The sequence below is a fragment of the Triticum aestivum genome, chromosome 3B (assembly GCF_018294505.1).
Source record: "Triticum aestivum cultivar Chinese Spring chromosome 3B, IWGSC CS RefSeq v2.1, whole genome shotgun sequence".
NCBI lineage: Eukaryota > Viridiplantae > Streptophyta > Magnoliopsida > Poales > Poaceae > Triticum > Triticum aestivum.
Window position 1 is genome coordinate 746,462,943 of NC_057801.1, and position 12,528 is coordinate 746,475,470.

Here is a 12,528-nt window from a genome sequence, read left to right on the forward strand (position 1 = left end):
AGATGTCTGTACCCAGACATGATAGCTTCCGCTTGTGCTTTGACTTGTATGCTCTGATTGTTGGGTCATGAGACCCATGTTTGTAATATCTCGCTCCTCGGAGCCTATTGAATAAATTACTTGAGTCGTAGAGTCATGTTGTGATGCCATGTTGTAGTTGCACATATCGAGCATATTGTGTGTATGTTATTGAAATGCTTGGTATGTGTGGGATCTGACCATCTAGTTGTTTATCTTTAGTAGCCTCTCTTACGGGGAAATGTCTCCTAGTGTTTCCACGGAGCCATGGTAGCTTGCTACTGCTCCGGAACACTTAGGCTGGCCGGCATGTGTCCTTCTTCGTTCCTGTGTCTGTCCCTTCGGGGAAATGTCACGCGATGAATACCGGAGTCCTGTTAGCCCGCTACAGCCCGGTTCACCGTAGTCCTGCTAGCCCAGTGCTACAGCCTGGTTTCACTCGCTGATGACCGACACGTTCGATGCTGGGTCATGGATGCCTGTCCCTGTAAGTCTGTGCCACTTTGGGTTTACGACTAGGCATGTCAGCCCGGGCTCCTTATCATATGGATGCTAGCGACACTGTCATATACCTGTGCCAAAAGGCGCAAACAGTCCCGGGCTAAGGTAAGGCGACACCCGTGGGAATACCGTGCGTGAGGCCGCAAAGTGATATGAGGTGTTACATGCTAGATCGATGTGGCATTGAGTCGGGGTCCTGACAATGATGTGCAGGGTTGCATAAAATTGAAGAATGAGTTCTTCATTCCAGTCACAGATATCAATGCAGAAATTCAGAAGTCCTGCGTCGTGAAGAACACTGAGGACTGGCTCAAAGCCGGGCAGAGACTCCATGTCCACATGAGGAATATGTGCATGATCGAAGACTTTGTCTTTGTTGAAGAGCACTGAGGAATAGAAGTTGGCTTGGCTGGTAGTCCAGAAACGCATCTTCCTTATGCGAGCAGAATCTTATGGATTATAGTCAGTGAAGAATACGTGCTCGGCAAAGAAATCTTCAGCCTTGAACTTCTGTTAGCTTGAGAACGGATTCTTTTGCTTTGGCAGAGGGGTGTCAGTGAGTTGCATCACCACCTCAGGAATCGCGATCTCAGGTTCTTCAGGCTGAGGAATTTCTTGTTCCTCAAGAGGTGCAGTCTGAGGATCAACAGCAGCAGGTTCATCAGCACTAGTGGCTGGAATTTCTTCATGCACAGAGAGAGTGGGTTGAGTTTCTTCAGAGCCCATTTGAACTGTTGGTGCAGGGGACTGAGGAATCTGTTGTATCGGGGTGAAGAGAGGAGTATTGGGATGCTGACTTTCCCAAAAGTCATCATTCATCCCAGGTGTGGTGCATCCTATATCCACATCTTCATATTAAATTTCCTCAACACCAGCCTTTTCAACTGTGAACTGAGGCATAGGTGAGGAAATGATTGGCGTTGAAGGGATTGCGTCCACTTCAATTTCTTCATCAATCTGCTCTGACGAAGCAGCAGAATGATGTTCTTCATCTGATCCGATTGGGATCTCATAGTCTTCTCCAAAAGGAACAAGGTCCTTTGATGGCATGGAGGAAATCGGAACAACATCAATTGGATTTTCAAGTGAGCTGGTCATTGGCTTCATTTTCTTCGCAGCCGAAGAATTTGACACAGCTGATGGCTTCCTTTTCTTCACTGCAGCTCGCTATGCAGCCTTGGTCTTCTTCACATCAAAGGCAGATGGAAGAATTGGAGTTGGCGTTGGCACAGGAGGAGCTAAGGAATCTAGTTGAATTTCTTCAGGCGCAACTGATGCAGTTGCCCTGACTTGTTCAGTTTCTTCAGGCGCACCACTAGTGGATGCCCTGGCAATTTCTTCAGCGGCTGGAATGGGATCATCAGCCCTGGAACTGGTATTTTCATCAGCAGCCTGAACTTCAACAGCGGTGCTGGCATGTTCTTCAGTCGGCTGAGCTGAGGCTTCAGCCTGAGGAATTTCATGTTGCGTTGGAGCAGCAACATTGGTGAATATCTTCATCAGGTTGACGAATCTGACTTTGGCTCCTTGCCAATCAGCATAATACGCATCGAAGTTTTTGTTGAGGTCTTGAATTTTAGTCTGGACTTTGAGAAGTTCCTCAGGTGTCATTCTGACAACGTTTTTCTTCAGGAACTTCTCCTTTCTGTATTGAGCTTTCTTGATCTCTCTTGCCTTTTCAAACTTCCATTTCTCTTCAGTGATGAAATGGGTCAACATATGACTCTGTCCAGGGGTCAGATGAAAATCAGGCATAGGAGTGTTTGGATCCTTGTGCCAGAGATCAATATAATCGAGGATTTTCCTCGGATCCAACAGCAGTGGCACAGATGTGCCTTTGGCTCTAGCGGCCCTTTATTGGCGATCTCTGATGATTTCCGCAAGTTCATCATCAGAAGCTTCATCATCAGAAGGCACATGGAATGTGACCTGTTTCTTCTTTGGACTTGGTCGAGGACCTCGTCCAGCTGTTGCTTTGGTCTTCAGCAGAGTCGGGCCAGATGATGAAATTGGTGCAGCTGAGGAACTTGCTGAGACACCAGAGGCAATCGAGAAACCAGTAGTCTTTTGACATGTAGCCAGATGCACAGGAGCTGAGGACTTTGAAGGCACTGTTGAGGACTTTGGTGGAGCTGTAGCAGTGTGAGGAATTTGCCTTGAGGGCGCTGCTGAGGAACTTGGCCATGAGGGCGCTGATGGTGAAGCACTTGGCTTACGAGCAGGCTTCTTTGGCATGGATTTCCTCGGTTTGACCGAGGCCTCAGTAGCAGTAGCAGTGGCAGAATCCTCATTGAATTTCTTCACTGCCTCCTTGGCTTGTCTTGCCAATTTAGCTTGGCGTTTAGCCCATTCTTCAGGAAAGTCCTCACCACGTTTGATGCTTGTGGGGTCAGCTACTTGGCCATGTGCCAATGGAGCTCTTGGGCACGGAGGATTGAGGGCGAATTTCTTCATGTACTTTGGAGTCACATATCTGTATTCCCTCCATTCCCTTGCCCATCTCCGTTCAATCTTCTGAATGCGCACCTTGTGCTGATTTTTGTTTTCTTTGCCAAATTTTGCTTCATCAGGTGTGCAATAGTCAGCATATATTTCCTCAGGGATTTCAAACGCAGTCATAACCTCAGGTTTCTTTCCTCCTTTCTGCGGCTTCTTACCGTCTGCCATATTCTTCAGTTGAGGAATCTGAACAATTGAGGTCTCTGAAGAAGTATGCAGTTTTTCTTCGAGGAACGCTGCAAATGAGTTAACTTGATGAGAACCTAGTGATTCAGCAGCAGACATGAGTACCTGTGAACAGAGTACATGTGCGAGGAATTTGGAGAGGTCATATGCGTTCTGAGAAGGTTTTTCAAAAAGAACAAGTTTTGAGGAATTTGACCAGATAAACCTTGAGGAATTTCACTAAGCGTTCTTGTCTTAGGTTCCAGAGTTGTACAGACCAAAGATCCACACAATTAGGGAATCTTGAAGAAAATGCTTGCTTAGAGAAACAGTTCAAGATCATATGAAGTGTGTGGTGTTCATATGTGTGAAGATTTGAAGAATAAACACCTTTGAAGATTTTCAGGAAAGCTTGTGAATCAAGGCGAGTAATAAAAGTGACTTTTAATTACCCGAAGTGAAGAACACGACGAACTGAGAAGAACACATGGGAAGTTCGTCAGGTTAGATCTTCCTTGCCCTAACTCGGCGGAGGAAGACAACTACGGCGGCGGCGGAGTGAAGATTTCCGCGGTCGGCGTGAGTACGATGGTGACGAGGTCGAGGCAGCGAAGCTCTTCCTCACCGGCGACGATGGAGTAGCGGCGGCGCTAGGGTTTGAGGAGCTCGAGTGGGAGAGAGAGGTCGAGCGGAGTAAATGAAGTGAGGAAGCGGAGTGGGGTATTTATAGACATGGTGAAAAACTGTTCGCCCGAAGATTTTGGACGAACGTGCCCCTGCCCTTGCTCCTTCACGCGACATGTGTCACCCACGTACTGTGTAGTGGAGATCGTGTACGATCATGGGTGAATAGAATAATGCATCGTGGGATGCGGAATAGTTTGAGCGGCAAAACCGAAAATTTGGATAAGATTTGTTTTAAAGTTTTGTTCGCAATTTCTTCAGCTGACCAGGACACAATGAAGATTTTGAACGAGTTTCAAATAGAATGCACATGAAGAATTTGTGAATAGATTGGGTTGAGTATAGCATAGAGGGGGAAGGGTCCGATCACATTCACTTAGCAGAAAAAGCAACTTGAAGAAATAGCTATAAGTGAATGCTGTAGAGGACATAAACTCATATATATATAGCCAATGAAGAAAAACGAAGGAAACGGTGAAGATTTTGCAAAGTTGAAGAATTTGAGAAACTGAAGAATTTCAAAAATTGAGGAAAAACTCAAATTGAAGATTTTCAACTTTTTGTGGTGGCGTGACCCACCGTATAAGAATGATGATTTCAGACACCGCGTACAATTGTCGTAGGGCTCTGAGAATCAAATTCTTCATTAATTTCTTCACACTTAGAGTGTTATTCTTCATTGATTGAAGAAAAACGTTTCTTCATGTCTTGCACATCTAAGTCATCGATTTTGCATAAGTGTTAGGATGTGTGTCCTTTTCAAAGAACATTCGAAGATTCTAAGATATTTAGCTCACACCGCAACTTGCTAAATCTCTTCTCATCCAAGGGCTTAGTGAAGATATCAGCTAGCTGTTCTTCAGTCTTCACGTGCTCGATGGAGATGTCGCCCTTCAACACATGATCACGAAGAAAATGATGACGAATCTGAATGTGCTTTGTCTTCGAGTGCTGAACTGGGTTGTGAGCAATCTTGATGGCACTCTCATTGTCACAGAGGAGAGGCACATTCTTCACGTTGACGCCATAGTCCTTGAGTGTTTGCTTCATCCAAAGCAGTTGAGCACAGCAAGAACCAGCAGCAATGTATTTAGCTTCCGCAGTGGACAGTGATACGCAGTTCTGTTTCTTCGAGGACCAACAGACTAAAGATCGTCCGAGGAAATGATAAGTGCCGGAAGTTGACTTGCGGTCCACACAATCACCAGCATAGTCAGAGTCAGAATATCCAATGAGATCAAAAACAGTGCCCTTGGGGTACCATAATCCTAGTGTTGGTGTGCGAGCTACATAACGAAGAATATGCTTCACAGCCTTATGGTGTGATTCCTTCGGTGCAGCTTGAAATCGGGCACACATGCAAACACTAAGCATTATATCTGGCCTAGATGCACATAAGTACAATAAAGAGCCAATCATGGAGCGGTATACCTTGTGATCGAAGTCAATACCATTTTCATCAGTGCATAGATGGCCTTTTGTGAGCATAGGAATTTTGACGCCTTTGCAATCTTGCATGCCGAATTTCCTCAGTACATCTTTGAGGTATTTTTCCTGAGATATGAATATGCCATTGCGCTGTTGACGAATTTGAAGACCTAAGAAGAATTTCAACTCTCCCATCATAGACATTTGATATTCTTCACTCATCATATAGGCAAATTCATCACCATAATGTTGGTCGGTACAGCCAAAGATAATATCATCAACATATATTTGGCACACAAATAGTTCACCATCATAAGATTTAGTAAAGAGAGTAGGGTCGAGTGAACCGGGTGTGAAGCCATTCTTCACGAAGAATTCCTTCAATGTATCATACCACGCCCGAGGGGCTTGCTTGAGGCCATAGAGGGCCTTATTAAGTTTGAAGACTTTGTCAGGATTCTTTGGATCTTCAAAACCTGGGGGTTGAGCAACATATACTTCTTCCTCAAGCTTACCATTGAGGAATGCACTTTTCACATCCATTTGATATAAGATGATATCATGATGATTAGCATAAGCAAGTAATATGCGAATAGCCTCAAGTCTAGCAACAGGTGCAAAAGTTTCATCGAAATCAATTCCTTCAACCTGTGTGTAGCCTTGAGCTACCAGTCGTGCCTTATTCCTTACCACAAGGCCATTTTCATCTTGCTTGTTGCGGTAGATCCACTTTGTGCCAATGATATTATGCTTGCGAGGATCTGGACGTTTGACCAGTTCCCAGACATTGTTGAGCTCGAACTGATGTAATTCTTCTTGCATAGCCTGAATCCACTCCGGCTCCAAAAATGCTTCATCTACCTTAGTGGGCTCTGTGATAGAGACAAAAGCATAGTGCCCACAAAAGTTAGATAAATGTGAAGCTTTTGAGCGTGTGAGAGGACCTGGCGCTTCAATGTCATCGATGATCTTGTCAACTTGTACTTCTTTTGCAACGCGAGGATGAGCTGGTTGTCGTCGAGGTACTTGATCATTTTCTTCGACACCATTGTCTTCAGCATTATCTTCAGGTGCGTCAGCTCGACGTTCTTCGCGTACTGGAATGAATTCTTCAGCAATTCTTCAGTAGGAATGACATCCTCAGTTGCCTTGAATTTGATAGAATCCTCAGGTGCTGGTTCATCTAACACAGAAGGTAGGTGCTCTCTTTGCGAGCCATTAGTTTCATCGAACCGCACATCTACAGTTTCAACAATCTTGTGAAGAGTGATGTTGAAGACTCTGTAGGTGTGCGAGTCCTTTCCGTAACCAAGCATAAAACCTTCATGTGCTTTCGGTGCAAATTTAGAATTGTGGTGAGGATCTCTAATCCAACATTTTGCACCGAAGACTTTGAAATAACTCACATTGGGTTTCTTGTCAGTGAGGAGTTCATAGGCCGTCTTCTTGAAGAATTTGTGAAGATATACTCTGTTGATGATGTGGCACGCAGTATCAATTGCATCAATCCAAAAACGATGAGGCGTTTTGTATTCATCAAGCATAGTGCGAGCCATCTCAACAAGAGTTCTGTTCTTGCGCTCCACGACGCCATTTTGCTGAGGAGTATAAGGAGCAGATAACTCATGAGTAATACCAAGTTCATCAAGATAGTCATCAAGACCGGAATTCTTGAACTCAGTTCCATTGTCACTTCTGATGTGTTTGATCTTCACACCAAAGTTGGTTGAAGCCCTCGAGGAAAATTGTTTGAAGACTTCCTGCACTTCATGTTTGTAAGTAACAATGTGTACCCATGTATATCGAGAGTAATCATCAACAATGACAAAACCATATAGAGATGCAGCATTAGAGAATGCTGAGCAATGATTAGGTCCGAAGAGGTCCATGTGAAGCAATTCGAATGGACGAGTAGTGGTCATGATAGTCTTCGCTGGATGCTTGGCCTTGGTCATTTTTCCAGCTTCACAAGCTCCGCATAAGTGATCCTTGAGGAATTTGACATTCTCAATGCCAATGACATGCTTCTTATTCGCAAGCGTGTGCAAATTCCTCATGCCTGCGTGACCAAGTCGTCGATGCCATAGCCAGCCTTCTGAAGCTTTTGCAAGTAGACACACGGCTGGTTGTGGTCCTGTAGAGAAATCAATAATATAAAAATCTCCTCTCCGAAAGCCTTCGAAGACTTTGGAATTGTCAGCTTCCATAAGAACAACACAGCGATACTTGCCAAAGACAACAACCATATCAAGATCACAAAGCATTGAGACTGACATGAGGTTGTATCCTAAGGACTCAACAAGCATGACTTTTTTCCATGTGTTTGTCCTCAGAGATCGCAACCTTACCAAGACCCAATACCTGACTTTTGCCTTTGTCAGCAAAGATGATATGCTTCAGATGTGATGGTGATAAGGGAGCATCCATCAAAAGATTCTTGTCACCAGTCATGTGATTTTTACATCCACTATCGAGGACCCATTCAGTGGTTTTGGGTTGATCATCCTGCAGATGAATTAGTGTAACTTACAATCTCATATGCTTCATCAGTGAAGAATATGATATCAAGTTCATCAAATGAATTTCATCAAGCGGTAAACAGATATAGCAGTAGGAGGACGTGTGAAATGAAAGTTCATTTCATCATGGTTAGCCTGCGTCCTTTCAGGCAATTTTGTCAGGTCCCCAGCAAATTCTTCAGACGTTAAGGCACGTCTGGAGACTTGACCCTGCAGAAGAGATTAGTTCTTTTTCTTCACCACCCACATCTGAAGGGGTGGCAAAGAGTTCATCACTCTGCGAGCACCATACGAGAATGGTGGCATAGAAGCCAAACCATTTCGTTTCACATAAGACGGGTTAGGGTAAGCATATGAATAAGCAGAGAAATTCTTCGAGGACTTATGAACATAATGATTTGAAGAATAATGTGCATATTCATAGCCCTTAGCTCTATCCTGCAAAACAGAGTTGTTAGCACGATGATGATCATATGAGGACTTTGATCCATTTGAGGAATTTGATCCACGTGAGGAATTTTGTCCGTATGAGGACTTGGATCCATATGAAGAATTTGGTCCATATGAAGAGTTTGATCTAGGGTTCCTATTCTTCTCAGGTGGTTTCATGAGGACATTCACCTGAAGACTTTCAACATAACTTTTGGGAACCCAAATTTTCTTCATAGGGGAACCGTTCCTGCAGTTAGTCCCAACATATCTAGCAAATACTTCACCATTCTGATTTTTGAACAGTTTATAGTTGGAGTCAAATGACTCATTAGAAGAATGAGGAGATTCACATGTAAAGCCAGATAACATGGATGGATCAACTGGAGGTCCCTTTGCAGCAACCCATGAGGTTTTGGGGTACTACTCAGGTTTCCAATATGTTCCATCAGCATTAAGTTTCCTCTCAAAGGCAATACCCTCTTTCCTAGGGTTTCTATTGAGGATCTGCTTTTTGAGCACATCACAAAGAATCTGATGCCCTTTGAGGCTTTTGTACATGCATGTCGTGTACAGTTCCTTCAGCCCTGCCTCGTCAGTGATACTAGCAATGTCCTCATATGAGGAATTAGTGATAGCAGAGGCAGGTGAAGAATTTGTAACAGTTGAAGCATTTGAACATTCAGGTGAAGAATTAGCAGATTCATGTTCAATGCACTTTAAGCATGGAGGAACAAATTCTTCCTGAGAAGTGCTGATTTGTTGAGCAAGTAATGAATCGCGCTCCTTCTGAAGATCTTCATAACTCACTCTTAGCTTCTCAAGATCTTGCTTTCTTTGAAGAAATTCATAAGAAAGTTTCTCATGATCAGATAAGAGAGTGTTATGATGACTTTGAAGGTTATCAAACCTAGACTGAAGTCTCTGAAGATTTTCAGTCAGGGCTTTAGTGCGATCCATTTCTTCACCCAACATGTCATCACTTTTGTCTAGCATGTTTTGAACCTTTTCCAAGGCATGTTGTTGTTTGGTGGCAATGCAAACAAGTTTGGTATAGCTAGGTTCAATATCGTCATCAGAATCATCATCATCAGATTCACAGTCACTAAATTCAGATGAGGAACATTCGGTTACCTCGACACCCTTTGCCATGAGACATGATGCAGAAGATGATGATTCTGGTTCGAAAGTCATTGTTTTGAGAGATTCCTTGAAGTCCTCAAACCGAGGATCATGACGGGTTCGATGACCTTCATAGACGTCGGAGATTCGGTCCCAGATAAGCTTTGCATTGCAAAGATGCATAATGTGCCTAAATTGATCTCTAGATAGGCAGGAACAGATGATATCCTTCGCCATGAAGTCAAGTCGAGTGTATTTGCGAATATCATCTGCGTTCGCCGACTTGCATAGATCAGTAAGACCAATCTCAGTGACGGTCCACAGCTCGCTGTCCCTTGCCATGAGGCGCATCCTCATCATGGCCTTCCACTTGGGATAATCATGACCGTCAAAGATAGGGCATGTCACTTTCTTCATACCTGCGGTCGACATAACTAAAACTCCAAGCGGTTAAACCAAAATCACACAGAACAAGGCAGTACCTTGCTCTGATACCAATTGAAAGTGCGTTATGTTGACTAGAGGGGGGTGAATAGGTGATTTTTATGAAATCTTCACTGAGGACTTTGCCGGTGAGGAAATTCCTTAGCGAAGAACTATTAGCAGCGGAATAAGTACTCAGAAGTAAGCATAACAGAATACAAGCATGGTCATCATGATGAAATGAAAACTAGCATAGAGTACAGAAAGCGTAATCACAGGATAACACAAGATGAAGACAAACAGACTGAAGAAATTGAACTGAGGAAATTGAGAAAGTCTTCAGTCAAAGTCTTCAAACACATATATGAACAAGCACTCAACACAATAATGAGGAAATGAAAGGGTTGAGGAAATAGAACCAGTAGGTTGGTGAAGACAATGATTTGGTAGACCAGTTCCAACTGCTGTCTCAGTTGTACGTCTGGTTGGAGCGGCTGAGTATTTAAACTCGAGGACACACAGTCCCGGACACCCAGTCGCTGAGCATGCAGCTCAGGACACCCAGTCCTCACCGTATTCTCCTTGAACTAAGATCACACAGATCCCGTCCAATCACTCGTGGTAAGTCTTCAGGCGACTTCCAAACCTTCACAGACTTGGTCACTCGGCGATCCACAATTCCTCTTGGATGCTCTAGACCTTGACGCCTAACCGTCTGGAGGAAGCACAGTCTTCAAAGGTAACAAGCGTCGGATCCACGCAGGATCAATTTCTTCAGTGATGCTCAATCACTTGGGTTTGTAGGTGTTTGGGTTTGGGGTTTTTCCTCACTTGATGATTTTCGCTCAAAGTCCTCGGAGGATGGGTTGCTCTCAAATGACAAGTGTAGCCGACCAGCTAGTGGTTGTAGGGGGCGGCTATTTATAGCCTAGGGAGCAGCCCAACATGATAAGACATAAATGCCCTTCAATGATATGACCGTTAGGTGGATAAGATATTTTGGGACAGCTGGCGCGCAGCACAACAACGGTCGGAAATTTGACTCTCAAATTCCTCAGGGCTATCATGTTCCTCACTGTGTAGGCAATTCGCACTGACGAATTCCTAACTCCTCAGTCAGAACAAATTCATCAGCGACCAGAAGAACTTCGTCTCTGTCACTGAAGAAAGTGAATGAACTGTATGAGATTTCCAAAGGCTTCACTCGAAGGGATTGGTAGGTGTAGGATTTTGAGTTGAGCATCACATGGAAAATTTTCCTTAGTATTTCCTCGACCCCCTTTAACAGTACGGTGTTTCCTATGACTCAAGAAAGAGAAAATGAAACTACAAAGACAAAAGTCTTCACGCTTCATGTTCCACAAATGAATATCAATCTTCAAGGTCACACCAATTTCTTCACTTTCAAAGTCTTCAGAAAGTCTTCGGAATATCAAAGTCTTCAGTTGAAGAACTTCATTTTTAGGGGTCGACTTTCTCTGTAAATATCAAACTCCTCATAGACTTATAGACCTGTGTACACTCACAAACGCATTAGTCCCTTAACCTATAAGTCTTCAATACACCAAAATCACTAAGGGGCACTAGATGCACTTACAGGTATGAGGCAAATCTCTCGCAGCAAAGAAGATCACAGTCTCCTGCTGGCAAGTATTTGCTCGGAACACAAAGAGACTTCTCTAGCAACTTTCATAGGATTTGGGTTTAGCATCATAGAATCAATGTTTCGAATGCTACACCCCTTTTAATAGTAGGTGGTCCTATGACTCCACAAAGAGAAGAAGAACAAGGAAATAAATGCTACATCTTCAATTCGTCTTCAATCTCCTCGGACGCAGTCATTATCCTCGGACAGACACGGAACCAATTGCTTCACTTCAGCAATTTTTGAGGGGTCTTTCTTGTTAACATAATTTTCGGTGATAACCTTCGCTGCACCATAGGGAGATTATCTTCGTCTTTTGTATCAAACTCCTCGTGATCTCAGGGACCTGCTACTCTATGTGCACTAGCAAACACATAAGTCCCAAACTGTTTATGTCAACAAACTCCAAACATAAGGGGCATATCATTGCACCAACAATCTCCCTGTTTTTGGACGTTTGTTGACAAAACACCCCCTAAATATATGCGGGGTAGAAGATATGAGATAAATTCTGCTGAAATTCATTGAAGTACATAGAGGAAATTTCAATCATTTAGATGATGATTTGCACTGATGATATATAATCCATCGAGATTATAGTTCAATCATTCATAACTTCTTATAATAATTCCACCTGCAAAACAAATGCTTCGAGAGAAATAGTGCAGTGGGCGGGGTTATTAACATTACAACACAGAAGTTTTATATCGTAGCACAGATAGTCTTTGAAGCATAAGTTTCAAATCTCACGCGAAACCAAACTAACGGAACACAAAAGGCAAACCTATCAAAACTACATGTAATTCTCCCCCTTTTTCAACTAGTGTCAAAAAGGTGACGAATAACATGAGTGCAAAAGCTGTGAATTGATTCACTCAGTGGCATCTCCAGAAGTACTATCGGGAGAGACTTCAGATTCGGAAGTGATTGGCTCAATGTCATCTTCAATGGCAGCATATTTTTCTTTAGGAATAGCAGCTTGATGCCAAGATGATGAAGGCACATTGGGATCAGCCACTTGATTCAAATGTGAAAGCCATTTCCTTCAGTTGGTTTCTCTGTCGGCAAGGTGGCTTCAGATTCTTCAATCAGCTT